Here is a 20770-nt window from a genome sequence, read left to right as displayed (position 1 = left end):
GTGGAAACTTTGCGTTTAGAAATTCCGCATTCAGCAAAATAGTCAAAAAGTTCAGACAGAACCATTATGATGGCTATAAATGAGTTGTTGAAATTTTGAGTTAAGAAATTCTGCATTCAGCAAAATAGTCAAAACGTTCAGACAGAACCGTTCTCTCAGCTTTAAATGAATTGTTGAAATTTTAGTTCAGAAATTCAGCATTCAGCAAAATAGTCAAAAAGTTCAGACAGTTCAGGAATTCAGCATTCAGCAAAATAGTCAAAAAGTTCAGACAGAACCGTTCTGACGGCTATAAATGAGTTGTTGAAATTTTGAGTTCAGAAATTCAGCATTCAGCAAAATAGTCAAAAAGTTCAGACAGAACCATTCTGACGGCTATAGATGCGGTGTTAAAATTTTGAGTTCAGAAATTCAGCAATCAGCAAAATAGTCAATAAGTTCAGACAGAACCGTTCTGACGGCTATAGATGCGTTGTGGAAACTTTGAGTTCCGATATTCAGCATTCAGCAAAAAAGTCAAAAAGTTCAGACAGAACCGTTCTGACGGCTATAAATGCGTTGTGGAAATTTTGATCTCAGAGAATCAGCATTCAGCAAAATAGTCAAAACGTTCAGACAGAACCGTTCTCTCAGCTTTAAATGAATTGTTGAAATTTTAGTTCAGAAATTCAGCATTCAGCAAAATAGTCAAAAAGTTCAGACAGTTCAGGAATTCAGCATTCAGCAAAATAGTCAAAAAGTTCAGACAGAACCGTTCTGACGGCTATAAATGAGTTGTTGAAATTTTGAGTTCAGAAATTCTGCTTTCAGCAAAATAGTCAAAAAGTTCAGACAGAACCGTTCTGACGGCTATAGATGCGTTGTTGAAATTTTTAGTTCAGAAATTCAGCATTCAGCAAAATAGTCAAAAAGTTCAGACAGAACCGTTATGACGGCTATAAATGAGTTGTTGAAATTTTGAGTTCAGAAATTCTGCTTTCAGCAAAATAGTCAAAAATTTCAGACAGAACCGTTCTGACTGACGGCTATATATGCGTTGTTGAAATTTTTAGTTCAGTAATTCAGCATTCAGCAAAATAGTCAAAAAGTTCAGACAGAACCGTTCTGACGGCTATAAATGCGTTGTGGAAACTTTGAGTTCCGATATTCAGCATTCAGCAAAAAAGTCAAAAAGTTCAGACAGAACCGTTCTGACGGCTATAAATGCGTTGTGGAAATTTTGATCTCAGAGAATCAGCATTCAGCAAAATAGTCAAAACGTTCAGACAGAACCGTTCTCTCAGCTTTAAATGAATTGTTGAAATTTTAGTTCAGAAATTCAGCATTCAGCAAAATAGTCAAAAAGTTCAGACAGTTCAGGAATTCAGCATTCAGCAAAATAGTCAAAACGTTCAGACAGAATCGTTTTGACGGCTATAAATGAATTGTTGAAATTTTGAGTTCCAAAATTCAGCATTCAGCAAAATAATCAAAAAGTTCAGACAGAACCGTTCTGACGGCTATAGATGCGTTGTTGAAATTTTGAGTTCAGAAATTCAGCAATCAGCAAAATAGTCAAAAAGTTCAGACAGAACCGTTCTGACGGCTATAGATGCGTTGTGGAAACTTTGCGTTTAGAAATTCAGCATTCAGCAAAATAGTCAAAAAGTTCAGACAGAACCATTATGATGGCTATAAATGAGTTGTTGAAATTTTGAGTTAAGAAATTCTGCATTCAGCAAAATAGTCAAAAGGTTTAGACAGAACCATTCTGACGGCTATAGATGCGGTGTTAAAATTTTGAGTTCAGAAATTCAGCAGTCAGCAAAATGGTAAAAAGTTCTGACAGAACCGTTATGACGGCAATAAATGAGTTGTTGAAATTTTGAGTTAAGAAATTCTGCATTCAGCAAAATAGTCAAAAAGTTCAGACAGAACCGTTCTGACGGCTATAAATGCATTGTTGAAATTTTGAGTTCAGAAATTCAGCATTCAGCAAAATAGTCAAAAAGTTCAGACAGAACCGTTCTGACTGCTATAAATGAATTGTTGAAATTTAAGTTCAGAATTTCAGCATTCAGCAATATAGTCAAAAAGTTCAGACAGTTCAGGATTTCAGCATTCAGCAAAATAGTCATAACGTTCAGACAGAACCGTTCTAACAGCTATAAATGCGTTGTTGAAACTTTGAGTTCAGAAATTCAGCATTCAGAAAAATAGCCAAAAAGTTCAGACAGAACCGTTCTGATGGCTATAAATGCGTTGTGGAAATTTTGAGTTCAGTAATTCAGCATTCAGCAAAATAGTCAAAAAGTTCAGACAGTTCAGGAATTCAGCATTCAGCAAAATAGTCAAAACGTTCAGACAGAACCGTTTTGACGGCTATAAATGAATTGTTGAAATTTTGAGTTCCGAAATTCAGCATTCAGCAAAATAGTCAAAAAGTTCAGACAGAACCGTTCTGACGGCTATAGATGCGTTGTTGAAATTTTGAGTTCAGAAATTCAGCAATCAGCAAAATAGTCAAAAAGTTCAGACAGAACCGTTCTGACGGCTATAGATGCGTTGTGGAAACTTTGCGTTTAGAAATTCAGCATTCAGCAAAATAGTCAAAAAGTTCAGACAGAACCATTATGATGGCTATAAATGAGTTGTTGAAATTTTGAGTTAAGAAATTCTGCATTCAGCAAAATAGTCAAAAGGTTTAGACAGAACCATTGTGACGGCTATAGATGCGGTGTTAAAATTTTGAGTTCAGAAATTCAGCAATCAGCAAAATGGTAAAAAGTTCTGACAGAACCGTTATGACGGCAATAAATGAGTTGTTGAAATTTTGAGTTAAGAAATTCTGCATTCAGCAAAATAGTCAAAAAGTTCAGACAGAACCGTTCTGACGGCTATAAATGCATTGTTGAAATTTTGAGTTCAGAAATTCAGCATTCAGCAAAATAGTCAAAAAGTTCAGACAGAACCGTTCTGACTGCTATAAATGAATTGTTGAAATTTAAGTTCAGAAATTCAGCATTCAGCAATATAGTCAAAAAGTTCAGACAGTTCAGGATTTCAGCATTCAGCAAAATAGTCATAACGTTCAGACAGAACCGTTCTAACGGCTATAAATGCGTTGTTGAAACTTTGAGTTCAGAAATTCAGCATTCAGAAAAATAGCCAAAAAGTTCAGACAGAACCGTTCTGATGGCTATAAATGCGTTGTGGAAATTTTGAGTTCAGTAATTCAGCATTCAGCAAAATAGTCAAAAGGTTCAGACAGAACCGTTTTGACGGCTATAAATGAATTGTTGAAATTTTGAGTTCAGAAATTCAGCCTCATCCAAATAGCAAAAAAAATCAGACAGAACCGTTCTGACGGCTATAGATGCGTTGTTGAAATTTTGAGTTCAGAAATTCAGCATTCAGCAATATAGTCAAAAAGTTCAGACAGTTCAGGAATTCAGCATTCACCAAAATAGTCAAAACGTTAAGACAGAACCGTTTTGACGGCTATAAATGAATTGTTGAAATTTTGAGTTCCGAAATTCAGCATTCAGCAAAATAGCCAAAAAGTTCAGACAGAACCGTTCTGACGGCTATAGATGCGTTGTTGAAATTTTGAGTTCAGAAAATCAGCAATCAGCAAAATAGTCAAAAAGTTCAGACAGAACCGTTCTGACGGCTATAGATGCGTTGTGGAAACTTTGCGTTTAGAAATTCAGCATTCAGCAAAATAGTCAAAAAGTTCAGACAGAACCATTATGATGGCTATAAATGAGTTGTTGAAATTTTGAGTTAAGAAATTCTGCATTCAGCAAAATAGTCAAAAGGTTTAGACAGAACCATTCTGACGGCTATAGATGCGTTGTTGAAATTTTTAGTTCAGAAATTCAGCATTCAGCAAAATAGTCAAAAAGTTCAGACAGAACCATTCTGACGGCTATAGATGCGGTGTTAAAATTTTGAGTTCAGAAATTCAGCAATCAGCAAAATAGTCAATAAGTTCAGACAGAACCTTTCTGACGGCTATAGATGCGTTGTGGAAACTTTGAGTTCCGATATTCAGCATTCAGCAAAAAAGTCAAAACGTTCAGACAGAACCGTTCTCTCAGCTATAAATGAATTGTTGAAATTTTAGTTCAGAAATTCAGCATTCAGCAAAATAGTCAAAAAGTTCAGACAGAACCATTCTCTCGGCTATAGATGCGTTGTTGAAATTTGGAGTTCATAAATTCAGCATTCAGCAAAATAGTCAAAAAGTTCAGACAGAACCGTTCTGACGGCTATAGATGCGTTGTTGAAATTTTGAGTTCAGAAATTCTGCATTCAGCAAAATAGTCAAAAAGTTCAGACAGAACCGTTCTCTCGGCTATAGATGCGTTGTTGATATTTGGAGTTCATAAATTCAGCATTCAGCAAAATAGTCAAAAAGTTCAGACAGAACCGTTCTGACGGCTATAATTGAGTTGTTGAAATTTTGAGTTCAGATATTCTGCTTTCAGCAAAATAGTCAAAAAGTTGAGACAAAACCGTTCTGACGGCTATAGATGCGTTGTTTAAAGTTTTAGTTCAGAAATTCAGCATTCAGCAAAATAGTCAAAAAGTTCAGACAGTTCAGAAATTCAGCATTCAGCAAGCAAGTCAAAAAGTTCAGAAAGAACCGTTCTGACGGCTATAGATGCGTTGTTGAAATTTTTAGTTCAGAAATTCAGCATTCAGCAAAATAGTCAAAAAGTTCAGACAGAACCGTTATGACGGCTATAAATGAGTTGTTGAAAGTTTGAGTTAAAAAATTCTGCATTCAGCATAATAGTCAAAAAGTTCAGACAGAACCATTCTGACGGCTATACATGCGGTGTTATAATTTTGAGTTCAGAAATTCAGCAATCAGCAAAATAGTCAATAAGTTCAGACAGAACCGTTCTGACGGCTATAGATGCGTTGTGGAAACTTTGAGTTCCGATATTCAGCATTCAGCAAAAAAGTCAAAAAGTTCAGACAGAACCGTTCTGACGGCTATAAATGCGTTGTGGAAATTTTGAGTTCAGAGAATCAGCATTCAGCAAAATAGTCAAAACGTTCAGACAGAACCGTTCTCTCAGCTATAAATGAATTGTTGAAATTTTAGTTCAGAAATTCAGCATTCAGCAAAATAGTCAAAAAGTTCAGACAGTTCAGGAATTCAGCATTCAGCAAAATAGTCAAAAAGTTCAGACAGAACCGTTCTGACGGCTATAAATGAGTTGTTGAAATTTTGAGTTCAGAAATTCTGCTTTCAGCAAAATAGTCAAAAAGTTCAGACAGAACCGTTCTGACGGCTATAGATGCGTTGTTGAAATTTTTAGTTCAGAAATTCAGCATTCAGCAAAATAGTCAAAAAGTTCAGACAGAACCGTTATGACGGCTATAAATGAGTTGTTGAAATTTTGAGTTCAGAAATTCTGCTTTCAGCAAAATAGTCAAAAATTTCAGACAGAACCGTTCTGACTGACGGCTATATATGCGTTGTTGAAATTTTTAGTTCAGTAATTCAGCATTCAGCAAAATAGTCAAAAAGTTCAGACAGAACCGTTCTGACGGCTATAAATGAATTGTTGAAATTTTAGTTCAGAAATTCAGCATTCAGCAAAATAGTCAAAAAGTTCAGACAACCGTTATGACGGCTATAAATGAGTTGTTGAAATTTTGAGTTCATAAATTCTGCATTCAGCAAAATAGTCAAAAAGTTCCGACAGAACCGTTCTCTCGGCTAAAGATGCGTTGTTGAAATTTGGAGTTCAGAAATTCAGCATTCAGCAAAATAGTCAAAAAATTCAGACAGAACCGTTCTGACGGCTATAAATGCGTTGTGGAAATTTTTAGTTCAGTAATTCAGCATTCAGCAAAATAGTCAAAAAGTTCAGACAGAACCGTTCTGACGGCAATAAATGAATTGTTGAAATTTTAGTTCAGAAATTCAGCATTCAGCAAAATAGTCAAAAAGTTCAGACAACCGTTATGACGGCTATAGATGCATTGTTGAAATTTGGAGTTCATAAATTCAGCATTCAGCAAAATAGTCAAAAAGTTCAGACAGAACCGTTCTGACGGCTATAAATGAGTTGTTGAAATTTTAGTTCAGAAATTCAGCATTCAGCAAAATAGTCAAAAAGTTCAGACAACCGTTATGACGGCTATAAATGAGTTGTTGAAATTTTGAGTTCATAAATTCTGCATTCAGCAATATAGTCAAAAAGTTCAGACAGTTCAGGAATTCAGCATTCAGCAAAATAGTCAAAAGGTTCAGACAGAACCGTTCTGACGGCTATAGATGCGTTGTTGAAATTTTTAGTTCAGAAATTCAGCATTCAGCAAAATAGTCAAAAAGTTCAGACAGAACCGTTATGACGGCTATAAATGAGTTGTTGAAATTTTGAGTTCAGAAATTCTGCTTTCAGCAAAATAGTCAAAAATTTCAGACAGAACCGTTCTGACTGACGGCTATATATGCGTTGTTGAAATTTTTAGTTCAGTAATTCAGCATTCAGCAAAATAGTCAAAAAGTTCAGACAGAACCGTTCTGACGGCTATAAATGAATTGTTGAAATTTTAGTTCAGAAATTCAGCATTCAGCAAAATAGTCAAAAAGTTCAGACAACCGTTATGACGGCTATAAATGAGTTGTTGAAATTTGGAGTTCATAAATTCAGCATTCAGCAAAATAGTCAAAAAGTTCAGACAGAACCGTTCTGACGGCTATAAATGAGTTGTTGAAATTTTAGTTCAGAAATTCAGCATTCAGCAAAATAGTCAAAAAGTTCAGACAACCGTTATGACGGCTATAAATGAGTTGTTGAAATTTTGAGTTCATAAATTCTGCATTCAGCAATATAGTCAAAAAGTTCAGACAGTTCAGGAATTCAGCATTCAGCAAAATAGTCAAAAGGTTCAGACAGAACCGTTTTGACGGCTATAAATGAATTGTTGAAATTTTGAGTTCAGAAATTCAGCATTCAGCAAAATAGCCAAACCTTCAGACAAAACCGTTCTGATGGCTATAGATGCGTTGTTGAAATTTTGAGTTCAGAAATTCAGCATTCAGAAAAATAGCTAAAAAGTTCAGACAGAACCGTTCTGACGGCTATAGATGCGTTGTTGAAATTTTGAGTTCAGAAATTCAGCATTCAGCAATATAGTCAAAAAGTTCAGACAGTTCAGGAATTCAGCATTCAGCAAAATAGTCAAAACGTTCAGACAGAACCGTTCTGACGGCTATAAATGCGTTGTGGAAATTTTGAATTCAGTAATTCAGCATTCAGCAAAATAGTCAAAAGGTTCACACAGAACCGTTTTGACGGCTATAAATGAATTGTTGAAATTTTTAGTTCAGAAATTCAGCATTCAGCAAAATAGTCAAAAAGTTCAGACAGAACCGTTCTGACGGCTATAAATGCGCTGTTGAAATTTTGAGTTCAGAAATTCAGCATTCAGCAAAATAGTCAAAAAGTTCAGACAGAACCGTTCTGACGGCTATAAATGAATTGTTGAAATTTAAGTTTAGAAATTCAGCATTCAGCAATATAGTCAAAAAGTTCAGACAGTTCAGAAATTTAGCATTCAGCAAAATAGTCAAAACGTTCAGACAGAACCGTTCTCACGGCTATAAATGCGTTGTGGAAATTTTGAGTTCAGTAATTCAGCATTCAGCAAAATAGTCAAAAGGTTCTGACGGAACCGTTTTGACGGCTATAAATGAATTGTTGAAATTTTGAGTTCAGAAATTCAGCATCACCAAAATAGCCAAAAAAATCAGACAGAACCGTTCTGACGGCTATAGATGCGTTGTTGAAATTTTGAGTTTAGAAATTCAACATTCAGCAATATAGTCAAAAAGTTCAGACAGTTCAGGAATTCAGCATTCACCAAAATAGTCGAAACGTTCAGACAGAACCGTTCTAAAGGCTATAAATGCGTTCTGGAAATTTTGAGTTCAGTAATTCAGCATTCAGCAAAATAGTCAAAAGGTTCACACAGAACCGTTTTGACGGCTATAAATGAATTGTTGCAATTTTGAGTTCAGAAATTCAGCATTCAGCAAAATAGCCAAAAAGTTCAGATAGAACCGTTCTGACGGCTATAGATATGTTGTTGAAATTTTGAGTTCAGAAATTCAGCATTCAGCAATATAGTCAAAAAGTTCGGACAGTTCAGGAATTCAGCATTCATCAAAATAGTCAAAAAGTTCATACAGAACCGTTCTGACGGCTATAAATGAATTGTTGAAATTTTGAGTTCAGAAATTCAGCATCACCAAAATAGCCAAAAAAATCAGATAGAACCGTTCTGACGGCTATAGATGCGTTGTTGAAATTTTGAGTTCAGAAATTCAGCATTCAGCAATATAGTCAAAAAGTTCCGACAGTTCAGGAATTCAGCATTCACCATAATAGTCAAAACGTTCAGACAGAACCGTTCTGACGGCTATAAATGCGTTCTGGAAATTTTGAGTTCAGTAATTCAGCATTCAGCAAAATAGTCAAAAGGTTCACACAGAACCGTTTTGACGGCTATAAATGAATTGTTGCAATTTTGAGTTCAGAAATTCAGCATTCAGCAAAATAGCCAAAAAGTTCAGACAGAACCGTTCTGACGGCTATAGATGCGTTGTTGAAATTTTGAGTTCAGAAATTCAGCATTCAGCAATATAGTCAAAAAGTTCAGACATAACCATTCTGACGGCTATAGATGCGGTGTTGCAATTTTGAGTTCAGAAATTCAGCATTCACCAAAATAGTTAAAAAGTTCATACAGAACCGTTCTGACGGCTATAGATGCGTTGTGGAAACTTTGAGTTCAGAAATTCAGCATTCAGCAAAAAAGTCAAAAAGTTCAGACATAACCGTTCTGACGGCTATAAATGAATTGTTGAAATTTTTAGTTCAGAAATTCAGAATTCAGCAAAATAGTCATAAATTTCAGACAGTTCAGGAATTCAGCATTCAGCAAAATAGTCAAAACGTTCAGACAGAACCGTTCTGACAGCTATAAATGCGTTGTGGAAATTTTGAGTTCAGTAATTCAGCATTCAGCAAAATAGTCAAAAAGTTCAGACAGAACCGTTCTGACGGCTATAGATGCGTTGTGGAAACTTTGAGTTCAGAAATTCAGCATTCAGCAAAAAAGTCAAAAAGTTCAGACAGAACCGTTCTGACGACTATAAATGCGTTGTTGAAATTTTGATTTCAGAAATTCAGCATTCAGAAAAATAGCCAAAAAGTTCAGACAGAACCGTTCTTACGGCTATAGATGTGTTGTTGAAATTTTGAGTTCAGAAATTCAGCATTCAGAAAAATAGCCAAAAAGTTTAGACAGAACCGTTCTGACGGCTATAGATGCGTTGTTGAAATTTTGAGTTCAGAAATTCAGCATTCAGCAATATAGTCAAAAAGTTCAGACAGTTCAGGAATTCAGCATTCAGCAAAATAGTCAAAAGGTTCAGACAGAACCGTTTTGACGGCTATAAATGAATTGTTGAAATTTTGAGTTCAGAAATTCAGCATTCAGCAAAATAGCCAAAACGTTCAGACAAAACCGTTCTGATGGCTATAGATGCGTTGTTGAAATTTTGAGTTTAGAAATTCAGCATTCAGCAATATAGTCAAAAAGTTCAGACAGTTCAGGAATTCAGCATTCACCAAAATAGTCAAAAATTTCAGACAGAACCGTTCTGACGGCTATAGATGCGTAGTGGAAACTTGGAGTTCAGAAATTCAGCATTCAGCAAAATAGTCAAAATGTTCAGACAGAACCGTTCTCACGGCTATAAATGCGTTGTGGAAATTTTGAGTTCAGTAATTTAGCATTCAGCAAAATAGTCAAAAGGTTCTGACAGAACCGTTTTGACGGCTATAAATGAATTGTTGAAATTTTGATTTCAGAAATTCAGCATTCAGAAAAATAGCCAAAAAGTTCAGACAGAACCGTTCTTACGGCTATAGATGCGTTGTTGATTTTTGAGTTCAGAAATTCAGCATTCAGCAATATAGTCAAAAAGTTCGGACAGTTCAGGAATTCAGCATTCACCAAAATAGTTAAAAAGTTCATATAGAACCGTTCTGACGGCTATAGATGCGTTGTGGAAACTTTGAGTTCAGAAATTCAGCATTCAGCAAAAAAGTCAAAAGGTTCAGTCAGAACCGTTTTGACGGCTATAAATGAGTTGTTGAAATTTTAAGTTCAGAAATTCTGCTTTCAGCAAAATAGTCAAAAAGTTCAGACAGAACCGTTCTGACGGCTATATATGCGTTGTTGAAATTTTTAGTTCAGAAATTCAGCATTCAGCAAAATAGTCATAAAGTTCAGACAGTTCAGGAATTCAGCCTTCAGGAAAATAGTCAAAACGTTCAGACAGAACCGTTCTGACGGCTATAAATGCGTCGTGGAAATTTTGAGTTCAGTAATTCAGCATTCAGCAAAATAGGCAAAAAGTTCAGACAGAACCGTTTTGACGGCTATAAATGAATTGTTGAAATTTTGAGTTCAGAAATTCAGCATTCAGCAAAATAGCCAAAACGTTCAGACAAAACCGTTCTGATGGCTATAGATGCGTTGTTGAAATTTTGAGTTTAGAAATTCAGCATTCAGCAATATAGTCAAAAAGTTCAGACAGTTCAGGAATTCAGCATTCACCAAAATAGTCAAAAATTTCAGACAGAACCGTTCTGACGGCTATAGATGCGTAGTGGAAACTTGGAGTTCAGAAATTCAGCATTCAGCAAAATAGTCAAAATGTTCAGACAGAACCGTTCTCACGGCTATAAATGCGTTGTGGAAATTTTGAGTTCAGTAATTTAGCATTCAGCAAAATAGTCAAAAGGTTCTGACAGAACCGTTTTGACGGCTATAAATGAATTGTTGAAATTTTGATTTCAGAAATTCAGCATTCAGAAAAATAGCCAAAAAGTTCAGACAGAACCGTTCTTACGGCTATAGATGCGTTGTTGATTTTTGAGTTCAGAAATTCAGCATTCAGCAATATAGTCAAAAAGTTCGGACAGTTCACGAATTCAGCATTCACCAAAATAGTTAAAAAGTTCATATAGAACCGTTCTGACGGCTATAGATGCGTTGTGGAAACTTTGAGTTCAGAAATTCAGCATTCAGCAAAAAAGTCAAAGGGTTCAGTCAGAACCGTTTTGACGGCTATAAATGAGTTGTTGAAATTTTAAGTTCAGAAATTCTGCTTTCAGCAAAATAGTCAAAAAGTTCAGACAGAACCGTTCTGACGGCTATATATGCGTTGTTGAAATTTTTAGTTCAGAAATTCAGCATTCAGCAAAATAGTCATAAAGTTCAGACAGTTCAGGAATTCAGCCTTCAGGAAAATAGTCAAAACGTTCAGACAGAACCGTTCTGACGGCTATAAATGCGTCGTGGAAATTTTGAGTTCAGTAATTCAGCATTCAGCAAAATAGGCAAAAAGTTCAGACAGAACCGTTATGACGGCTATAAATGAGTTGTTGAAATTTTGAGTTAAGAAATTCTGTATTCAGCAAAATAGTCAAAAAAATCAAACAGAACCGTTCTGACGGCTATAGATGCGTTGTTGAAATTTTGAGTTCAGAAATTCAGCAATCAGCAAAATAGTCAAAAAGTTTAGACAGAACCGTTCTGACGGCTATAGATGCGTTGTGGAAACTTTGAGTTCAGAAATTCAGCATTCAGCAAAATAGTCAATAAGTTCAGACAGAACCGTTCTGACGGCTATAAATGCATTGTTGAAATTTTGATTTCAGAAATTCAGCATTCAGAAAAATAGCCAAAAAGTTCAGACAGAACCGTTCTGACGGCTATAGATGCGTTGTTGAAATTTTGAGTTCAGAAATTCAGCATTCAGCAATATAGTCAAAAAGTTCAGACAGTTCAGGAATTCAGCATTCAGAAAAATAGTCAAAAGGTTCACACACAACCGTTTTGACGGCTATAAATGAATTGTTGAAATTTTGAGTTCAGAAATTCAGCATTCAGCAAAATAGTCAAAAAGTTCAGACAGAACCGTTCTGACGGCTATAAATGCGCTGTTGAAATTTTGAGTTCAGAAATTCAGCATTCAGCAAAATAGTCAAAAAGTTCAGACAGAACCGTTCTGACAGCTATAAATGAATTGTTTAAATTTAAGTTTAGAAATTCAGCATTCAGCAAAATAGTCAAAACGTTCAGACAGAACCGTTCTCACGGCTATAAATGAATTGTTGAAATTTTGAGTTCAGAAATTCAGCATCACCAAAATAGCCAAAAAAATCAGACAGAACCGTTCTGACGGCTATAGATGCGTTGTTGAAATTTTGAGTTTAGAAATTCAGCATTCAGCAATATAGTCAAAAAGTTCAGACAGTTCAGGAATTCAGCATTCACCAAAATAGTCAAAACGTTCAGACAGAACCGTTCTGAAGGCTATAAATGCGTTCTGGAAATTTTGAGTTCAGTAATTCAGCATTCAGCAAAATAGTCAAAAGGTTCACACAGAACCGTTTTGACGGCTATAAATGAATTGTTGCAATTTTGAGTTCAGAAATTCAGCATTCAGCAAAATAGCCAAAAAGTTCAGATAGAACCGTTCTGACGGCTATAGATATGTTGTTGAAATTTTGAGTTCAGAAATTCAGCATTCAGCAATATAGTCAAAAAGTTCAGACAGTTCAGGAATTCAGCATTCAGCAAAATAGTTAAAACGTTCAGACAGAACCGTTCTGACGGCTATAAATGCGTTGTGGAAATTTTGAGTTCAGTAATTCAGCATTCAGCAAAATAGTCAAAAGGTTCAGACAGAACCGTTTTGACGGCTATAAATTAATTGTTGAAATTTTGAGTTCAGAAATTCAGCAATCAGCAAAATAGTCAAAAAAATCAAACAGAACCGTTCTGACGGCTATAGATGCGTTGTTGAAATTTTGAGTTCAGAAATTCAGCAATCAGCAAAATAGTCAAAAAATTCAGACAGAACCGTTCTGACGGCTATAGATGCGTTGTGGAAACTTTAAGTTCAGAAATTCAGCATTCAGCAAAAAAGTCAAAAAGTTCAGACAGGACCGTTCTGACGGCTATAAATGCGTTGTTGAAATTTTGATTTCAGAAATTCCGCATTCAGAAAAATAGCCAAAAAGTTCAGACAGAACCGTTCTGACGGCTATAGATGTGTTGTTGAAATTTTGAGTTCAGAAATTCAGCATTCAGCAATATAGTCAAAAAGTTCGGACAGTTCAGGAATTCAGCATTCAGCAAAATAGTCAAAAAGTTCATACAGAACCGTTCTGACGGCTATAAATGAATTGTTGAAATTTTGAGTTCAGAAATTCAGCATCACCAAAATAGCCAAAAAAATCAGACAGAACCGTTCTGACGGCTATAGATGCGTTGTTGAAATTTTGAGTTTAGAAATTCAACATTCAGCAATATAGTCAAAAAGTTCAGACAGTTCAGGAATTCAGCATTCACCAAAATAGTCAAAACGTTCAGACAGAACCGTTCTAAAGGCTATAAATGCGTTCTGGAAATTTTGAGTTCAGTAATTCAGCATTCAGCAAAATAGTCAAAAGGTTCACACAGAACCGTTTTGACGGCTATAAATGAATTGTTGCAATTTTGAGTTCAGAAATTCAGCATTCAGCAAAATAGCCAAAAAGTTCAGATAGAACCGTTCTGACGGCTATAGATATGTTGTTAAAATTTTGAGTTCAGAAATTCAGCATTCAGCAATATAGTCAAAAAGTTCGGACAGTTCAGGAATTCAGCATTCATCAAAATAGTCAAAAAGTTCATACAGAACCGTTCTGACGGCTATAAATGAATTGTTGAAATTTTGAGTTCCGAAATTCAGCATCACCAAAATAGCCAAAAAAATCAGATAGAACCGTTCTGACGGCTATAGATGCGTTGTTGAAATTTTGAGTTCAGAAATTCAGCATTCAGCAATATAGTCAAAAAGTTCAGACAGTTCAGGAATTCAGCATTCACCAAAATAGTCAAAACGTTCAGACAGAACCGTTCTGACGGCTATAAATGCGTTCTGGAAATTTTGAGTTCAGTAATTCAGCATTCAGCAAATTGTCAAAAGGTTCACACAGAACCGTTTTGACGGCTATAAATGAATTGTTGCAATTTTGAGTTCAGAAATTCAGCATTCAGCAAAATAGCCAAAAAGTTCAGACAGAACCGTTCTGACGGCTATAGAGGCGTTGTTGAAATTTTGAGTTCAGAAATTCAGCATTCAGCAATATAGTCAAAAAGTTCAGACAGAACCATTCTGACGGCTATAGATGCGGTGTTGCAATTTTGAGTTCAGAAATTCAGCATTCACCAAAATAGTTAAAAAGTTCATACAGAACCGTTCTGACGGCTATAGATGCGTTGTGGAAACTTTGAGTTCAGAAATTCAGCATTCAGCAAAAAAGTCAAAAAGTTCAGACATAACCAATCTGACGGCTATAAATGCGTTGTTGAAATTTTGAGTTCAGAAATTCTGCATTCAGAAAAATAGTCAAAAAGTTCAGACAGAACCGTTCTCTCGGCTATAGATGCGTTGTTGAAATTTGGAGTTCATAAATTCAGCATTCAGCAAAATAGTCAAAAAGTTCAGACAGAACCGTTTTGACGGCTATAAATGAGTTGTTCAATTTTTGAGTTCAGAAATTCTGCTTTCAGCAAAATAGTCAAAAAGTTCAGACAGAACCGTTCTGACGGCTATATATGCGTTGTTGAAATTTTTAGTTCAGAAATTCAGCATTCAGCAAAATAGTCATAAAGTTCAGACAGTTCAGGAATTCAGCATTCAGCAAAATAGTCAAAACGTTCAGACAGAACCGTTCTGACAGCTATAAATGCGTTGTGGAAATTTTGAGTTCAGTAATTCAGCATTCAGCAAAATAGTCAAAAAGTTCAGACAGAACCGTTCTGACGGCTATAGATGCGTTGTGGAAACTTTGAGTTCAGAAATTCAGCATTCAGCAAAAAAGTCAAAAAGTTCAGACAGAACCGTTCTGACGGCTATAAATGCGTTGTTGAAATTTTGATTTCAGAAATTCAGCATTCAGAAAAATAGCCAAAAAGTTCAGACAGAACCGTTCTTACGGCTATAGATGTGTTGTTGAAATTTGAGTTCAGAAATTCAGCATTCAGAAAAATAGCCAAAAAGTTCAGACAGAACCGTTCTGACGGCTATAGATGCGTTGTTGAAATTTTGAGTTTAGAAATTCAGCATTCAGCAATATAGTCAAAAAGTTCAGACAGTTCAGGAATTCAGCATTCAGCAAAATAGTCAAAAGGTTCAGACAGAACCGTTTTGACGGCTATAAATGAATTGTTGAAATTTTGAGTTCAGAAATTCAGCATTCAGCAAAATAGCCAAAACGTTCAGACAAAACCGTTCTGATGGCTATAGATGCGTTGTTGAAATTTTGAGTTTAGAAATTCAGCATTCAGCAATATAGTCAAAAAGTTCAGACAGTTCAGGAATTCAGCATTCACCAAAATAGTCAAAAATTTCAGACAGAACCGTTCTGACGGCTATAGATGCGTAGTGGAAACTTGGAGTTCAGAAATTCAGCATTCAGCAAAATAGTCAAAATGTTCAGACAGAACCGTTCTCACGGCTATAAATGCGTTGTGGAAATTTTGAGTTCAGTAATTTAGCATTCAGCAAAATAGTCAAAAGGTTCTGACAGAACCGTTTTGACGGCTATAAATGAATTGTTGAAATTTTGAGTTCAGAAATTCAGCATTCAGCAAAATAGTCATAAAGTTCAGACAGTTCAGGAATTCAGCCTTCAGCAAAATAGTCAAAACGTTCAGACAGAACCGTTCTGACGGCTATTAATGCGTTGTGGAAATTTTGAGTTCAGTAATTCAGCATTCAGCAAAATAGGCAAAAAGTTCAGACAGAACCGTTATGACGGCTATAAATGAGTTGTTGAAATTTTGAGTTAAGAAATTCTGTATTCAGCAAAATAGTCAAAAAAATCAAACAGAACCGTTCTGACGGCTATAGATGCGTTGTTGAAATTTTGAGTTCAGAAATTCAGCAATCAGCAAAATAGTCAAAAAGTTTAGACAGAACCGTTCTGACGGCTATAGATGCGTTGTGGAAACTTTGAGTTCAGAAATTCAGCATTCAGCAAAAAAGTCAATAAGTTCAGACAGAACCGTTCTGACGGCTATAAATGCATTGTTGAAATTTTGATTTCAGAAATTCAGCATTCAGAAAAATAGCCAAAAAGTTCAGACAGAACCGTTCTGACGGCTATAGATGCGTTGTTGAAATTTTGAGTTCAGAAATTCAGCATTCAGCAATATAGTCAAAAAGTTCAGACAGTTCAGGAATTCAGCATTCAGAAAAATAGTCAAAACGTTCAGACAGAACCGTTCTGACGGCTATAAATGCGTTGTGGAAATTTTGAATTCAGTAATTCAGCATTCAGCAAAATAGTCAAAAGGTTCACACACAACCGTTTTGACGGCTATAAATGAATTGTTGAAATTTTGAGTTCAGAAATTCAGCATTCAGCAAAATAGTCAAAAAGTTCAGACAGAACCGTTCTGACGGCTATAAATTCGCTGTTGAAATTTTGAGTTCAGAAATTCAGCATTCAGCAAAATAGTCAAAAAGTTCAGACAGAACCGTTCTGACAGCTATAAATGAATTGTTGAAATTTAATTTAGAAATTCAGCATTCAGCAATATAGTCAAAAAGTTCAGACAGTTCAGGAATTCAGCATTCAGCAAAATAGTCAAAACGTTCAGACAGAACCGTTCTCACGGCTATAAATGCGTTGTGGAAATTTTGAGTTCAGTAATTCAGCATTCAGCAAAATAGTCAAAAGGTTCTGACGGAACCGTTTTGACGGCTATAAAAGAATTGTTGAAATTTTGAGTTCAGAAATTCAGCATCACCAAAATAGCCAAAAAATCAGACAGAACCGTTCTGACGGCTATAGATGCGTTGTTGAAATTTTGAGTTTAGAAATTCAGCATTCAGCAATATAGTCAAAAAGTTCAGACAGTTCAGGAATTCAGCATTCACCAAAATAGTCAAAACGTTCAGACAGAACCGTTCTGAAGGCTATAAATGCGTTCTGGAAATTTTGAGTTCAGTAATTCAGCATTCAGCAAAATAGTCAAAAGGTTCACACAGAACCGTTTTGACGGCTATAAATGAATTGTTGCAATTTTGAGTTCAGAAATTCAGCATTCAGCAAAATAGCCAAAAAGTTCAGATAGAACCGTTCTGACGGCTATAGATATGTTGTTGAAATTTTGAGTTCAGAAATTCAGCATTCAGCAATATAGTCAAAAAGTTCAGACAGTTCAGGAATTCAGCATTCAGCAAAATAGTCAAAACGTTCAGACAGAACCGTTCTGATGGCTATAGATGCGTTGTTGAAATTTTGAGTTTAGAAATTCAGCATTCAGCAATATAGTCAAAAAGTTCAGACAGTTCAGGAATTCAGCATTCACCAAAATAGTCAAAAATTTCAGACAGAACCGTTCTGACGGCTATAGATGCGTAGTGGAAACTTGGAGTTCAGAAATTCAGCATTCAGCAAAATAGTCAAAATGTTCAGACAGAACCGTTCTCACGGCTATAAATGCGTTGTGGAAATTTTGAGTTCAGTAATTTAGCATTCAGCAAAATAGTCAAAAGGTTCTGACAGAACCGTTTTGACGGCTATAAATGAATTGTTGAAATTTTGAGTTCAGAAATTCAGCATCACCAAAATAGCCAAAAAAATCAGACAGAACCGTTCTGACGGCTATAGATGCGTTGTTGAAATTTTGAGTTCAGAAATTCAGCATTCAGCAATATAGTCAAAAAGTTCGGACAGTTCAGGAATTCAGCATTCACCAAAATAGTTAAAAAGTTCATATAGAACCGTTCTGACGGCTATAGATGCGTTGTGGAAACTTTGAGTTCAGAAATTCAGCATTCAGCAAAAAAGTCAAAAAGTTCAGTCAGAACCGTTTTGACGGCTATAAATGAGTTGTTGAAATTTTAAGTTCAGAAATTCTGCTTTCAGCAAAATAGTCAAAAAGTTCAGACAGAACCGTTCTGACGGCTATATATGCGTTGTTGAAATTTTTAGTTCAGAAATTCAGCATTCAGCAAAATAGTCATAAAGTTCAGACAGTTCAGGAATTCAGCCTTCAGCAAAATAGTCAAAACGTTCAGACAGAACCGTTCTGACGGCTATTAATGCGTTGTGGAAATTTTGAGTTCAGTAATTCAGCATTCAGCAAAATAGGCAAAAAGTTCAGACAGAACCGTTATGACGGCTATAAATGAGTTGTTGAAATTTTGAGTTAAGAAATTCTGTATTCAGCAAAATAGTCAAAAAAATCAAACAGAACCGTTCTGACGGCTATAGATGCGTTGTTGAAATTTTGAGTTCAGAAATTCAGCAATCAGCCAAATAGTCAAAAAGTTTAGACAGAACCGTTCTGACGGCTATAGATGCGTTGTGGAAACTTTGAGTTCAGAAATTCAGCATTCAGCAAAAAAGTCAATAAGTTCAGACAGAACCGTTCTGAGGGCTATAAATGCAATGTTGAAATTTTGATTTCAGAAATTCAGCATTCAGAAAAATAGCCAAAAAGTTCAGACAGAACCGTTATGACGGCTCTTGATGCGTTGTTGAAATTTTGAGTTCAGAAATTCAGCATTCAGCAATATAGTCAAAAAGTTCAGACAGTTCAGGAATTCAGCATTCAGAAAAATAGTCAAAACGTTCAGACAGAACCGTTCTGACGGCTATAAATGCGTTGTGGAAATTTTGAATTCAGTAATTCAACATTCAGCAAAATAGTCAAAAGGTTCACACACAACCGTTTTGACGGCTATAAATGAATTGTTGAAATTTTGAGTTCAGAAATTCAGCATTCAGCAAAATAGTCAAAAAGTTCAGACAGAACCGTTCTGACGGCTATAAATGCGCTGTTGAAATTTTGAGTTCAGAAATTCAGCATTCAGCAAAATAGTCAAAAAGTTCAGACAGTTTAGGAATTCAGCATTCAGCAAAATAGTCAAAACGTTCAGACAGAACCATTCTCACGGCTATAAATGCGTTGTGGAAATTTTGAGTTCAGTAATTCAGCATTCAGCAAAATAGTCAAAAGGTTCTGACGGAACCGTTTTGACGGCTATAAATGAATTGTTGAAATTTTGAGTTCAGAAATTCAGCATCACCAAAATAGCCAAAGAATCAGACAGAACCGTTCTGACGGCTATAGATGCGTTGTTGAAATTTTGAGTTTAGAAATTCAGCATTCAGCAATATAGTCAAAAAGTTCAGACAGTTCAGGAATTCAGCATTCACCAAAATAGTCAAAACGTTCAGACAGAACCGTTCTGAAGGCTATAAATGCGTTGTGGAAATTTTGAGTTCAGTAATTCAGCATACAGCAAAATAGTCAAAAGGTTCAGACAGAACCGTTTTGACGGCTATAAATTAATTGTTGAAATTTTGAGTTCAGAAATTCAGCAATCAGCAAAATAGTCAAAAAAATCAAACAGAATCGTTCTGACGGCTATAGATGCGTTGTTGAAATTTTGAGTTCAGAAATTCAGCAATCAGCAAAATAGTCAAAAAATTCAGACAGAACCGTTCTGATGGCTATAGATGCGTTGTTGAAATTTTGAGTTTAGATATTCAGCATTCAGCAATATAGTCAAAAAGTTCAGACAGTTCAGGAATTCAGCATTCACCAAAATAGTCAAAAATTTCAGACAGAACCGTTCTGACGGCTATAGATGCGTAGTGGAAACTTGGAGTTCAGAAATTCAGCATTCAGCAAAATAGTCAAAATGTAAAGACAGAACCGTTCTCACGGCTATAAATGCGTTGTGGAAATTTTGAGTTCAGTAATTTAGCATTCAGCAAAATAATCAAAAGGTTCTGACAGACACGTTTTGACGGCTATAAATGAATTGTTTAAATTTTGAGTTCAGAAATTCAGCATCACCAAAATAGCCAAAAAAATCAGACAGAACCGTTCTGACGGCTATAGATGCGTTGTTGAAATTTTGAGTTCAGAAATTCAGCATTCAGCAATATAGTCAAAAAGTTCGGACAGTTCAGGAATTCAGCATTCACCAAAATAGTTAAAAAGTTCATATAGAACCGTTCTGACGGCTATAGATGCGTTGTGGAAACTTTGAGTTCAGAAATTCAGCATTCAGCAAAAAAGTCAAAAAGTTCAGTCAGAACCGTTTTGACGGCTATAAATGAGTTGTTGAAATTTTAAGTTCAGAAATTCTGCTTTCAGCAAAATAGTCAAAAAGTTCAGACAGAACCGTTCTGACGGCTATATATGCGTTGTTGAAATTTTTAGTTCAGAAATTCAGCATTCAGCAAAATAGTCATAAAGTTCAGACAGTTCAGGAATTCAGCCTTCAGCAAAATAGTCAAAACGTTCAGACAGAACCGTTCTGACGGCTATAAATGCGTTGTGGAAATTTTGAGTTCAGTAATTCAGCATTCAGCAAAATAGGCAAAAAGTTCAGACAGAACCGTTATGACGGCTATAAATGAGTTGTTGAAATTTTGAGTTAAGAAATTCTGTATTCAGCAAAATAGTCAAAAAAATCAAACAGAACCGTTCTGACGGCTATAGATGCGTTGTTGAAATTTTGAGTTCAGAAATTCAGCAATCAGCAAAATAGTCAAAAAGTTTAGACAGAACCGTTCTGACGGCTATAGATGCGTTGTGGAAACTTTGAGTTCAGAAATTCAGCATTCAGCAAAAAAGTCAATAAGTTCAGACAGTTCAGGAA

Source organism: Leiobunum rupestre, chromosome 11 (assembly GCF_980474605.1).
Source record: "Leiobunum rupestre chromosome 11, qqLeiRupe1.1.hap1, whole genome shotgun sequence".
Classification (NCBI taxonomy): Eukaryota; Metazoa; Arthropoda; class Arachnida; order Opiliones; family Sclerosomatidae; genus Leiobunum; species Leiobunum rupestre.
The sequence above is the reverse complement of the archived record's forward strand: the minus strand, read 5'-3'. Positions refer to the sequence as shown.